Consider the following 14229-nt stretch of genomic DNA (forward strand, 5'->3'; position numbering starts at 1 on the left):
AGGTGCCATTTGAGAGAAACTCTGACAGAGTCAAGAATATGCGACATGACTTTGTAGAGGTATGTATGCAACACTACTTCCAGTACTTCAGACATACCATATTTACTCATCGGTATATCCTTTTGTCTGTTACAGAGAGTATTGGAGCTGGATGCCCATGTAATTCGCCATGAATTTATTTATGTGGATGAGGTTGGCTTCAACCTCACCAAAACCAGGCGCCGCGGAAGAAATGTAATAGGACAGAGGGCAATTACCAATGTCCCTGGACAGCGTGGGGGTAATATAACTATGTGTGCTGCCATCACTCAAAACGGGGTCCTCCATCACAATGCCACACTGGGTCCGTACAACACCGGCCATATGCTCACTTTTCTGGATGCAATTTACACAATGCTTGTCCCTGATCCAGATCAGGAGCCTGCTAGATTTGTGGTTTTATGGGACAATGTTAGTTTTCACCGGGCTGTTCTGGTCCAAAACTGGTTTGCCCCCCATCCACAATTTGTAGTTTTGTACCTACCCCCATATTCACCTTTTCTAAATCCCATAGAGGAATTCTTCTCAGCCTGTCGCTGGAAAGTGTATGATCGCCAACCCTATGCCCGCATGCCGCTTCTCCATGCAATGGAGGACGCATGTGGGGACATAGAGGTTGCCTCTGTCCAAGGTTGGATARGCCATGCTAGGAGATACTTCCCTCGATGTTTGGCAAGAGAAAACGTATCTTGTGTTGTGGCCAGACCCAGGCCGGAGAAGAGATGAAGCGTAGCTTAACACTGGTGACTGCAACCCCCCCTACCAATTCCTCGACTGCCCCCCCGGGGCCCCACACACAATTGTGTTCTTTACTGTATTCTAAAGAATATACTTTTGGTTTACATATGTTTATGGTTTTGTTGTATGCTACTGTATACAACAGTAATGTTTGGCCTAATAAATATTTTCTGTTTCTACATTGCATTGGTGTTTACAGTGTACTTGTTACCCCTCTCAGCAGATTACTTTCACTGTAGAACATTGTATTGAAATTTAGATATAAGCCTATGAAAGACCAAAGAGCTTTAGATTTAGAACAACAGTGTTTACATGGTATATCCAAAAATGTACTATTATGAAAGCAGTGTTTGCCATTTGATGCAAATGCTTCATTCTGACATGTGTTTATGGCATTTTGAAAGCAGTGTTACATTTTGAAGGAGATGTGAGGCATTTTGCATTTTGTGTGTGCAGTTTTGGGAATTGTGTGTAGAGTTTTGAAAAAAGGTAAGCAGTTGGAAAAAACTGTAATAGAAAAAGAGATTAAGTATAGTATGAGCAAATTGTCTCTCTCTTTCTGTCTCCATCATAGCTCCACTTATGCTGTATAGACATAAAACAAATCGCCCTAATGCAGTTACAGTATATATAGAGCTGTGAGTATCATTCATCTGAATAAAAAGGGCAATACATTATGGGCTGGCTCTGATTAAGTCTGTTCCTGGACTAAAAAGCATGCTCAATGGAGATTCTCTATTTAAAGTGCATTTTAGTCCAGGACCAGTCTTAATCTGGGTCTGAGAAACCAGCCTTCCAAATATAAACGACACATTCGTTAAACCTGCATGATGAAGAAGATGGATGATTAGTCTGCTGTTTAAACACACAGGTTTGCTGACAATGCTCAGTCAATCAATACATCACTTTTCATCTACTTCACCCAAATTGACTACAATACCATTAGATTCCCTCTGATACATCCAGTGTTTCAGTGTCTTTTCTTTATCTTTACCTGGTTCCTTTGTGGAACCCGTACCATGCACCCCAGAGATAAACAGAGAAAAATTAGGTAGAGGAGGAGAACTTGGCAGAGAGGAAGCACGTCAGATGCACTGATAATACTGAAACACTCCCTGGCTTTGTCTCCAAATCTATTTTATCACTTAAGGCAACACAATCTAGAATGCAAAATACAATATGTTTCTCATACAATCAAAATAAGAGTGATGAGTAACATTTCACCTATATTGCAACTTATATTTCTATCATATGCCAGCTTGGTCCTGTGTATATTGTCAGCGTACATATAATGGCAGTAAAATCTCCTATACGTTTGTCAAAGAATGTCCCAGTCCACAGGATTTACACCCCTCTTAGACATGCAGAGCAGATTGAATAGTCAGGTGGCACTCTAGTGTGTAAACCTACCCACCATCCCTCAGTCACCCAGCCAACATATCAAACGCACATATTAAACACACACCACACACATTAAACTCAGTCGCTCACAAGACCCTCCTGATCGGCTGTGAAAGTCCTATGTCTGTGGCATCTGCTCATAGTCTAGTCTGGAGGGCCTTTCCCACCCTGCCCCCGGCCCCAGGCCCTCCAGACCCGGGGCCCGCCGCACCACCAGCCCTTACAATGGTGGGAAAGCATGGGTTTTTTGAAGGGGGGGGGGGGGGGGGGGGGGTTAAGAGGGGGTAGGGGTGGGTGAACAGCCATTGAGGGGGAGAGAAAGTGGGGCTGAATGATAATGTGAAAACGGAAGGCTCTGTTCATTAACACGCGAATTCAGGCTGCAGCTGCACACATTGGCCCTTAAAGCAGACTCTCTCTCTCCCCGTTTCAGGTTGTGGCAGAAACCGCCAGGGGCACAGGGCGTTATTTATACCAGACACAAGTCTGATTTTGGTGTGAGTGTGTTTTGCATGTTCATAGAGCTTAATTACCACAGTAGTGGATACATTGGAAGTCATTTGATTAGGATGGCGAACACACACAACCACTGCATCAAGGCAGTTGTGCAATACTGTATATGCAATGCTATTTCTATAATATTTGTGAAGATAATGGCTCCGTGTCTTATCACTAATATTTGGGAGTAGAGTATATACAGAAATGTGGGAGTAATTTGTGAGTAAACTATGCTCACAAAGATGCAGACACGCACGCATGCACACACACCACACACACACACATTTGATTCATTTTTTTAATATAGATTAATATCAATAAAATAATCATTTGAGAATGGCAACACACAATGCAATTAACAGCCTTTCCTGTTTTACAATCGAACTTGCTCCTGTGAGTCGCTCTGGATAAGAGTATCTGCTAAATTACAAAAAAATGTCAATATAAATCGTGCTTGATGTGTGTTTGATAATCTCCCACAATATCTAAATAATTATTCTAGATCAATTATCATTCAAGAACTGTACTGTATATTAGTCTTCATCTGAACAAAAACATAATGAGAAAAAGCCAAAGAAGATTGAGAATTAATTAATAATTATTTGCATCAAGCAAACCAACCATCAACACAACCCATGCTAGCATATTTTCCTAGAGCACTAAGCCTTCAGCCTTTCAGAACAAAAATGTCCCTGCCACCCTCTAAAACACAACAAAGAATAACCAACTATATTGTCAAAATACGGTTACATTATTACATAACATAATCAAGGGCTTCTCAGAATAACATATTCTACTTGAGTGGGAGGAATAGGCCTTCAGCATGTGTTCATCTACTGTAAACTAGGAAAAGACGTTGGGGGCGGGAGGGGAGTAAAGAGTAAATAGCCACCATGATAAGAGAAAATGGCAGGCTTTCCTGCAATCCTCCAATCGGTGCCAGCTCATTCATTTTGTTTGCCTCCCAGCCCTCTGCCTCCTCCACCTCGCCCCAACCCCTTCTATTCTAATTAGTAGTATCAGATAGGCGAGGGAAGAAGTGTGAGGTGTGAGGAAATAGGGAACACCCTCCTCCCTTCATCACCCCCCTAACAATGTTTCACCCCCACCCCCCAACTCTGGTACCAAACACAGGACCATAATGCAACTCACGTCGTATGCCAGCCCAGCCATCTTAGGTGCTGCAGCAATGTCTCCCAAGATGGCTCCTCTCTCTGCTCTCAGCATGCCCATCCTCTGGAGATCTGGCTTTGTCCCCATCTTGGCATAGGCACGGCGTCTCTTGTCTCCCATTTTGCAGTACAGATGGCATTAGAGGCCGGTGGGCAAAGGGGGTGGGGTATTGTGTGGCAATTTTCCTCCTCATTCGCTTTTTTGGATGATTCTGTCCCCTATTTGTGCTCCTTGATCACACCATGTTGTTAATGAGTCACCTGTGAGGAAGGCAGGTGGAGGAGAGAGGACATGAGAATAAACACTAAAAACAGACACTATGTTATGAGGTTATTATTGCAGATCCGAAACCATGGCAACTACCTCTGCTGTTTATTTATAAGAGACCAATGTGAACACAACATTCCTGTATTGTTCCTTTAGTTCACTATAATGATAACATACAGAAACCAATTCTACAGTGATTTAGTAATTATTTCATAGCATACGTCTAATACACATTCTACATATCACAGTGTTTTAGTAATTATTTCATACCATACTTCTACACACATTCTACTAACACAGAGGTGAATTTTCTGTCAGCTGCCTCTGGAAGATTGTATGGTAAGCACACGCACACACGCCTCTCCCAGAAGCCTCTCCCCAAATCATAATTTTTACATCATACAAACAGGCTAACAATACCACAATTAATGGAATCAAAGGAAATCTATATTATTGCAAGATTTTGTGATGGCATACAGAATTCCCCGAATACTGTGAAGACCACACTGAGTGAAAGCTTTGGTCCATGCCTGCAAGGGAAAAGACCTTGGACTTTTTGCATAAATCCAATCTCCCTATTTGAATCAAAGCAATTAGCCAGGCATGGGCTGACAGTGAGCTTCGCTGCAGCAGGTAGTTAAGGGGATGAATGAAAACTCATCTCACTTTAGAGCTCTCTAGGCTTTACAATCTCAGTTGCTTAATTCTCTGCCCAAAGCATACAGAGTAGGTGAAGTACCAAGTTCAGATGTTCAAGCCCTGTATCCTGGATGCCCCTGCCCTTGTTATTGAGAGGTCAAGGTATTGGTAGAATTACTCCCAAGCTCTCAGATGCACTTTAATTTTAACTGCAGTCTGCAAGTGTTTTTCTTACCCATGGGTGTATTCTTAGAGTAGGCCTAAACCATTCAACTTCAGTTGCATTGCTAGTGTATTGTTTATTCAAATAGCCTACACTGCCTGAAACACTTAGTGCTTTGACCATTATTTCAAACATCCTTACATTTTTTGTTTTCCTAATGGCTTGAATAAGGAATAGGCCTACTGTAATATTTTGCCAAATTGTAAAAGAGATTAATTTCAGTTAGGAGGCCTAATTGTGTACACATTGGTGGTGATGACAAAGTGTTGACAGGGTGGTGGTTTAAGTTGAAACCCCGCCAGAGAGCGCGCGCCGTTCTCTCCGAGTGGGCGCGAGCTGTTTAGCATTCAGCATCATGTTCTAGAATGGACGGGACAGCTCCCAAGTGGCCAGACTCCGCGGATAATCGCCCCAAGAAGACAAACTAATCCAACCAATCGAAACAGATTCATACAACCCCGACTAATGCCACCAACCAAAATTAAATCGAAATCGAAAAACATTTGTCAACATCAGGCCCTAGTATAAGCATATACATATGTCCCACCAAATTATTTGAGTCATGTGCCTGTTTAAATAGCTTTTATGGCAGCACCATGCCATAATAAAAAATGCAACGATGTGTAACTATTTATTTATTACAAATGTAAAGAGAGGCCTGTAGTCCTTATTAGGCCATAAACATAGTCATTAGGAAACAGCCAAATGTGCCAAGAAAAACTGCCGAGAGGGCCATATCAAAACTAAGAAATGTTTTACGATGTCAGTGAGTTGGGAGAAAAGTAGGCTAGGCTATCTGTTCATATTTTTTTGTCTGAAATTAAAAAGTCTGCCATTTTTTATTGTTGATTTGATTCGATTTGTAAGCGTTTTACAAAATATTAAAAACACCATCATTTTGTACCAATTTCATTGCAAGCAGTGTGACAACAAATATGTTAATTGTTTTAAAATTAACAACATGACGTGTTGCTTACCTTTGAGGTGGAACTTGGCGAACCTTGTCAAAAGGCCCAATTTAGTTGTAGGCATACGCTACGCCTTATTTTCCACCGGAACAAGAATGTGGAAGTAATTTCTACTTTCGGTTATCTAGCTTTATGACAGGTATTTAACACTCATACAGCTAGATAACCAAAGACAGAAAACGACCTCCGGTTCACATTTTCGTAGACTACTTTGTCTTGCTGCCTCAAACTCATGACGGATTGGTGAGCAGGTAGTGATGGCGTGTTTCATCAGACACCTTAAGAGAGGAAGGAATGACATATATGATTTAAATATGCTTATGACCATTAGGCTATAAATTTCCTTCAAAATGATGGCCGAAAATTAGAGGGGAAGAATTCTTTTCTATTCTAGAGATGTCAATTTATTCTATTCGTAGATGTCCATGTGGCGTGAAGACAGGACACTGACAGCAAAGCAACACAATAATTTTTAAAAGACCAATAAGACCTGGAATACATGGACTATAAGTGGGTTTATACAGTATGGCCTGTAATTACAATATAGCACCACTTCTTTCAGGCTATGACAACAAAAAGGCCTATACTGATATACATTATTATTAATAGGCATGTCATTCGATTATATTTAATTTTCTAATATCTATAATAGATTCAAAATAAAACATAATCAGTATTAAGTTCCATTAACAAGTAGCCTTTAAAATATCTAGAGCTACAATCGATTCGAGTTAAAAACTACATTGCCTTTGATTGAATAAAACATAAATGTATTTCTAGCTTACCAAAACAAAAAAACGGTACGAACAGAGAGGTTCATCATTTGTTATATGATAAATACAAGTGTTTGTATGTATCATATGCGCATGCGACCTGGTTTATGTTGAGCCTATAGTTCTCTGTCACCAAATTAAATTAATCAAGTATCGTAATTTAGGAGATATCTCTGCAACATTTTGGAGATGTTTCCTTGACAATTTGAGATGTTTTCATTTATCTCAGAGAGAGAAAAATAATGGATATTTTCCTGTAGTCTAGTATGAAATCATAGTCTAGTAAAATAGTATATTATTGTGTTATATCTTGAAAATGACAATTGTAATCTTAGTAGGTAATTCAGTAAATGTGATGTGAAAAGTGTTGATTAATTAGCATGACACTGACCTAACCAACAGGTGCTTTGTTACATTTAATTTGGCTAAAATAATTGGACAACACTTACACAGAAATTAAACTATTGAACTTCCACTGAAAAAAAGGCAAAATTACATTTGTATTTACGAAATTACTAATTAGTTGTGTAAGGGTTTGGGCTGCATAGGGCGTACTGGTTTTGTTTGCATTTGGACAGTTATTTTCCTTCTTTCCATTAATAAACAGGTTACAGAACTACAACCAGATTTAACAAGTCCTTGTCTATAATCAAATTACATAGGCATATAGACAATTGAAAGCAGGCCTAGGTTTACTTCTATTCTGGGAGTATTCTTAATCGCAATACTTATTTGTTGTGTATATAATTTTAAGAACAACAACACTAGGCCTAGTTGTGCATACTAGCTTCAAAGACTGATTTGCTCATGGCCTATACGTCCCTGTTTAGAAGTTTAACATATTTAGAGGATGACTTGGACGTGCAATGAAAATGGAGAACAGATCGTATAGGTCTCGGCCCTTTGCCATGCTTCGGTTCAACCACGTTCCGATCTAAAAACCCCCGACCCGTTTACAAACATACAAGACATGAAAGGAGACCTATTTAACAGACTGTCATATGATTGCAGAGTTGCCTTTGTGTGCTTCTAGGCCTGGTCACTTTTAATGAGACTTCGTGCCAATGACCTGTTTTCTGAACCAAGGGCTATTCTCATCAAAAGCAAGAAGGCTATAACCTACAAAATTACTGTATTGTAATCTATTACTGAAAATAACACAGTAGGCCTACATTGTTATAACACTTTGGACAAGAATGTAGGCTTATTTTATATCTGATGTAAAGAAATAACATATACCCCAATCTGCTCAATGTCACCGATGCCAGAAGCGCAAGCCTATTTCTAAACATGGCACAACTAAAAAACGATAATTGTAAAAGGCGACCACCAGCAAATCAGACACATCCAAGGTAGCAGGCAGACCATGGACATGACGAGAGAACAGATTCATTGTAAAATGCAATCAATCCATGGAATGAGATACCATGTCAGTTCTTAGTGATGCTGATATGGCTTACTTGTGTTATAGGTCCAAGATGAATAAATACATTTTTGGAATCCCCTTTATTTAGTCTTCAGTTCTATCTTCCCTCCACGTGCGTATGTCTGGCTAATTCGCGGTCTCACTTTTCATCTGTCGATCCAATCATTGGATTAATATGAACGGTCTTCCCCGGGTTAGTCCGTCTCCTTCAGTCCTCGGAGCTCTACTCGCCTGCTGCGCGCGTCCTCTGTTGACAATTTACGGCCTCCGTGACGTCATTCCAGTGGCAGTTTGTTTTATGTCCAATCACAGAACCAGATGTAACGAAAGGTTTTTATGTGCGCATGTGTTAGTAAGGTGCATGGGAGCCACCGGTACATAGTCTTTACATTCCTTATTAACACTTATTGAGTTACTCCATTAAAAAGTCAGTGCCAATTGCTACAGCTTGGGAATCCAAATGTGCCGGTTATGGAAGCGTTATTGTACGCTTGCGATTATGATAAGGCAATGCAACCTACACGGAGCAATCTACAGTATAATATATTTGATGATTCCCAGTTATGGCTTCTTACAACAAACGTTATGACTCATGTTTACTCTATAAATGTAGGCCATCACGTAGCCATATAGGGAAAGCCATCACGCAGACACAAAACTAAGAGGTATTTGTAAATTTCACTTGATAGCTATAATAATTTATGCGTAGGCCTAACTGGTGCGTAAAAGGCGATTTTTCATCCAGCAACATTGATTACAATATGGCAACGTACACGTAGGTGATTGATTAATGTCATAGTAGCCTAATTCAGTAACATTAAATTCTAACTGCTTTATGGCTGAATGATGACTCAATTCCTATATGGGAGTTTATATTTGATTCTCTGACGTTCGAAGCCATTATATTATTTGAATTGGTGGAATTTGAACTCAGACTTTATTTTTCCATTTGACTAATCTGCCATGAATGAAATTATGACTTTTCTCTCAGTAGTTGGTCCAATGTTCTGGTGTTTATTTTGTTTGTGAACACAAACAACACTTATTGTGGTGTACGTTGAATATATGTCCCTATAAACTTTCCAATGAAATAGATGACTAATGCACGTTGAAACAGCCTATATGAGTGATGTTTTGAGAATGGCTGTGTCCAAATAACTGTTCGAGCTTGGATATTCATTTCATGTCCAAAGGGACATGACTGTCTATCTTACAAAAAAACCTGAGCATGTGTAGCCTACAGTTAACCACATTGCATGGTTTAACTGTATAGCCAATCAGCCAGGTGGTTCAAGATTGACGTCAAAATTGGATGTCTATCCATGTCCTGAGGACGTCAGGAAATGCCTTCAAAACTGGCCACTAGGGGCAAAAGTGAGCACTATTACCAGAGTTTCTACACCCGGAGGTGCTACATCGCGAGACTAAGAAGCCAATCTTACTGAAACATACAGTACTAGTTAAAAATTGGACACACCTACTCATTCAAGGCTTTTACTTTATTTTTACTATTTTCTACATTATAGAATAATAGTGAAGACATCAAAACTATGAAATAACACATATGGAATCATGTAGTAACCAAAAAAGTGTTAAACAAATCAAAATATATTTTAGATTTCAGATTCTTCAAAGTAGCCACCCTTTGCCTAAATGACAACTTTGCACACGCTTGGCATTCTCTCAACCAGCTTCACCTGGAATGRTTTTCCAACAGTCTTGAAGGAGTTCCCATATATGCTGAGCACTTGATGGCTGCTTATCCTTCACTCTCTTCACACTCCAACTCATCCCAAACCATCTCAGAGGTCGGGTGATTGTGGAGGCCAAGGCCTTTGATGCAGCACTCCATCACTCTCCTTGGTCAAATAGCCCTTGTAAAGCCTGGAGGTGTGTTGGGTCATTGTCCTTTAAAAATATATATATAGTCCCACTAAGTACAAACCAGATGGGATGGCGTATCGCTGCAGAATGCTGCTGTAGCTATGCTCCTGTAGCCATACTGGTTAAGTGTGTCTTGAATTCTAAATAAATCCCTGACAGTGTCACCAGCAAAGCACCCCCACACCATCACACCTACTCCTCCATGCCTCARGGTGGGAACTACACTCTGCGTCTCACAAAGACATGGCGGTTGGAACCAAAATCTCAAATTTGGACTCTTCAGACCAAAGGATAGATTTCCACCGGTCTAATGTCCATTGCTCATGTTTCTTGCCCCAAGCAAGTCTCTTCTTATTATTGGTGTCCTTTAGTAGTGGTTTCTTTGCAGCAATTCAATCATGGAAGGCCTGATTCACTCAGTCTCCTCTGAACAGTTGATGTTGAGATGTGTCTGTTACTTGAACTCTGTGAAGCATGTATTTGGACTGCAATCTGAGGTGCAGTTAACTCTAACGAACGTATCCTCTGCAGCAGAGGTAACTCTGGGTCGTTCTTTCCTGTGGCAGTCCTCATGAGAGCCAGTTCCATCATAGCGCTTGATGGTTTTTCCGACTGCACTTGAAGAAACWTTCACAGTTCTTGACATTCTCCGCATTGACTGACCTTCATGTCTTAAAGTAATGATGGACTGTCGTTTGTCTTTGCTTATTTGAGCTGTTCTTGCCATATTATGAACCAAATCTTCTGTATACCACCCCTACCTTGTCACAACACAACTCATTGGCTCAGACACATTAAGAAGGAAAGAAATTCCACAAATGAACTTTTAACAAGGCACACCTGTTAATTGAAATGCATTTCAGGTGACTACCTCATGAAGCTGGTTGAGAGAATGCCAAGACTGTGCAAATCGGTCATCAAGGCAAAGGGTGGCTACTTTCTCCTCCCTTAACCAATTATCGCCTCCTTCTGAAAATGTTACTTTTCCAAGCCAAAATGTATTTTTAGCCTCCTTGAGAGACATGCTAAGCCCTGTACTCCCTCCACTTCAAACCCGGTCAGCCCAAACTGTTCTTATAACTGAAGTCCACATCAAATGGGCATTACTGGTGTACAAAAATCGCTACAACATCCTAGTTGAGTGACCCCCAAAAAACATAGCTCAATCAAAACCGGCAAATGTATGGCAGAGCACTTTTGACACACCCACTCCTTTCCACACGCCCACTAATTTCCTTTCGACACACCCACTCACCCATACTCCAATCGCCATATTGGGATGCAGCTACCCCCTGCCACGCCCTGATCTGTTTCACCTGTTCCTATGATTGTCTCCACCCCCTCCAAGTGCCGCTTATTTTCCCCAGTGTATTTATCCCTGTGTTTACTGTCTCTCTGTGCCAGTTTGTCTTGTATGTTTAGTCAAGTCAACCAGCGTGTTTTTCCTGTACTCCTTTTTCTAGTCCTCCCGGTTTTGACCCTTGCCGGTTTCTGGACTCTGATCTGGTTTTGACCTTTTTGCCRGTCCACGACCATTCTCTTGCCTACCCCTTTGGATTATTAAACATTGTAAGACTCCAACCATCTGCCTCCTGTGTCTGCATCTGGGCATCGCCTTGTGCCTTGATAACCCCCTTCTTAGATTGTTGACAACATTTAAGCTATATTTTGTCTCCAATGTTTATTGAAAACAAAGTTGCACAATGCACACATTTCTCTCAAATACATCGTTACAGTTGTTGGTTAGCTAGCACATTTAAGCCATACTTGCATAGACGTGGCAGTCAAAACACCACAAAACAAGACTTGGTATCAAGAACAAGATCAAACGAGCCACTTATGATTCAACACATGGCAGGCAGTTTCTTGTCATTGTTGCTAGCTATCTGACCATCCAGAATCACAACAACATGATGTATGCTCATCGTTCGTGACACTGTCAGCTAACAAAGCACATGGGGCAGGGCAGGGGCCAAGTTCTTGCCGGTGACCCTACCAGCGCTCCAAGACTGTGACCTACTGGTGTCCACGCATTCCACTCCCTTTGCACCACAGTGGCAACATTTTAATACATTTAATTTTTTTATGTAGGCCTACATTTGACAGAAATTATGAAAAAAAATGTCTTACAACTTGCCCACATGTAGTCAAAATAGCTGAATACAAATATATGCCATGAGAAATGGACATATAATAAACGTAAGGTGATTCGTCGCGCATCGCGCCGACAGAAACAAACATCTTTCTGGTAAGAAGAGGGGCGGGGGGGTATGCCTTATGATTAACGAGACGTGGTGTGATCATCATAACAACACACAGGAACTCAAGTCATTCTGTTCACCTGATCTAGAACTCCGCACAATCAATGTCGACCGCATTATCTACCAAGGAATTTCTTTCAATGCTAATCACAGCCGTATATATCCCCCCAAGCGACACATCGAGGCCTGAACGAACTTTATCTGACTCTTTGTAAACTGGAAACCACACACGCCTGAGCTGCATTCATCGTAGCTGGGGATTTAACAAGCTAATCTAAAAAAAAACTCCCTAAAATTCTATCAGCATATCGATTGTGCTACCAGGCTGGGAAACCCTAGATCATGTTATACTAATTTCCGCGACGCATTATAAGGCCCTCCCCGCCCCCCTTTCGGAAAAGCTGACCACACCCATTTTGTTGATTCCAGCCTACAAACAGAAAACTAAAACAACAAGCTCCCGCGCTCAGGTCTGTTCAACGCTGGTCCGACCAATCTGAATCCACGCTTCAAAACTGCTTCGATCACGCGGATTGAATATGTTCCGCATTGCGTCCAACAACAATATTGACGAAATGCTATTCGGTGAGCGAGTTCATTAGGAAGTGCATTGACGATGTCGTACCCACAGCAACGATTAAAAACATTCCAAACCAAGAACGGATTGACGCAGCATTCGCGTTGAAACTGAAAGCACGAACCACTGCTTTTAACCAGGCAAGGTGACCGGAAGCATGACCGAATACAAACAGTGTAGCTATTCTCTCCGCAAGGCAATCAAAACAGCTAAGTCCCAGTACAGAGACAAAATCGAGTCGCAATTCAACAGCTCAACACAAGAGGTATGTGCAGGTCTACAGTCAATCACGGATTACAAAAAGAAAAACCAGCCCGTCGCGACCAGGAGGTGTCTTGCTCCCAGACAGGCTAAACAACTTTTTTGCCCGCTTTGAGGACAATACAAGTGCCACTGACACGGCCCCCTACCAAAACCTGCGGGCTCTCCTTCACTGCAGCCGAGGTGAGTAAAACATTTAAACGTTGTTAACCCTCGCAAAGGCTGCAGCCAGACGCATTCCCAGCCGCGTCCTCAGAGCATGCGCAGACCAGCTGGCGTGTTGTTTACGGACATATTCAATCAATTTATCCCAGTCTGCTGTTTCCCACATGCTTCAAGAGCCACCATTGTTCTGTTCCAAGAAAGCTAAGGTAACTGAGCTAAACGACTACCGCCTCCGTAGCACTCACTTCCGTCATCATGAAGTGCTTTGAGAGACTAGTCAAGTCACCTCCACCCTACCGGACACCCTAGACCCAATTTTGCTTACCGACCAATAGGTCCACAAGACGACGCAATCGCAACACACTGACACACTGCCCCTAACCTATCTGGACAAAGGAATACCCATGTGAGATGCTGTTCACGATTACAGCTCAGCATTTAACACCATAGTACCCTCCAAACTCTCATCAAGCTCAGACCCTGGGTCTCACCCCGCCTGTCGCAACTGGGTCCTGGACTTCCTGACGGGCCGCCCCCAGGTGGTGAGGAGGTAAGCAACATCTCCACCCCGCTGATCCTCAACACTGGGGCCCCACAGGTGTGCGTTCTGAGCCCTCTCCTGTACTCCCTGTTCACCCACGACTGCTTGCGCATTGCACCCCCAACTCAATCATCAAGTGTTGCGGATGACACTACAGTGGTAGGCTGATTACCAACACACCGAGACGGCCTACAGGGAGGAGGTGAGGGCCCTCGGAGGTGGTGTCAGGAAATAACCTCACACTCAACGTCAACAAAACAAAGGAGATTATTTGTGACTTCAGGAAACAGCAGAGGAGCCCCCCCTATCCACATCGACGGTCAGTAGTAGAAGTGGAAAGTTTTAAGTTCCTGTGTACACATCACCGACAAATTAATTGGCCACCCACCACAGAA

At 41.8% G+C, this 14229-nt stretch overlaps 1 long non-coding RNA gene and 1 pseudogene across 1 annotated transcript in view; one reads left to right on the top strand and one right to left on the bottom strand.

The window, feature by feature from the left end:
- Positions 1-6061, bottom strand: part of LOC111962479 (uncharacterized) — a 14296-nt gene extending 8235 nt beyond the window's left edge. Inside the window, exons 1-2 of the long non-coding RNA XR_002877112.2 lie at positions 5956-6061; positions 3829-4109 (exon numbers count right to left, since the gene is read on the bottom strand). This is a non-coding gene — a long non-coding RNA (uncharacterized lncRNA). The remainder of the gene's footprint in view (positions 1-3828; positions 4110-5955) is intronic.
- Positions 6062-8906: 2845 nt separating this feature from the next.
- Positions 8907-14229, top strand: part of LOC111960991 (DNA polymerase subunit gamma-1-like) — a 25834-nt pseudogene continuing 20511 nt past the window's right edge.

This window comes from Salvelinus sp. IW2-2015, linkage group LG4q.1:29 (assembly GCF_002910315.2).
Source record: "Salvelinus sp. IW2-2015 linkage group LG4q.1:29, ASM291031v2, whole genome shotgun sequence".
Lineage (NCBI taxonomy): Eukaryota > Metazoa > Chordata > Actinopteri > Salmoniformes > Salmonidae > Salvelinus > Salvelinus sp. IW2-2015.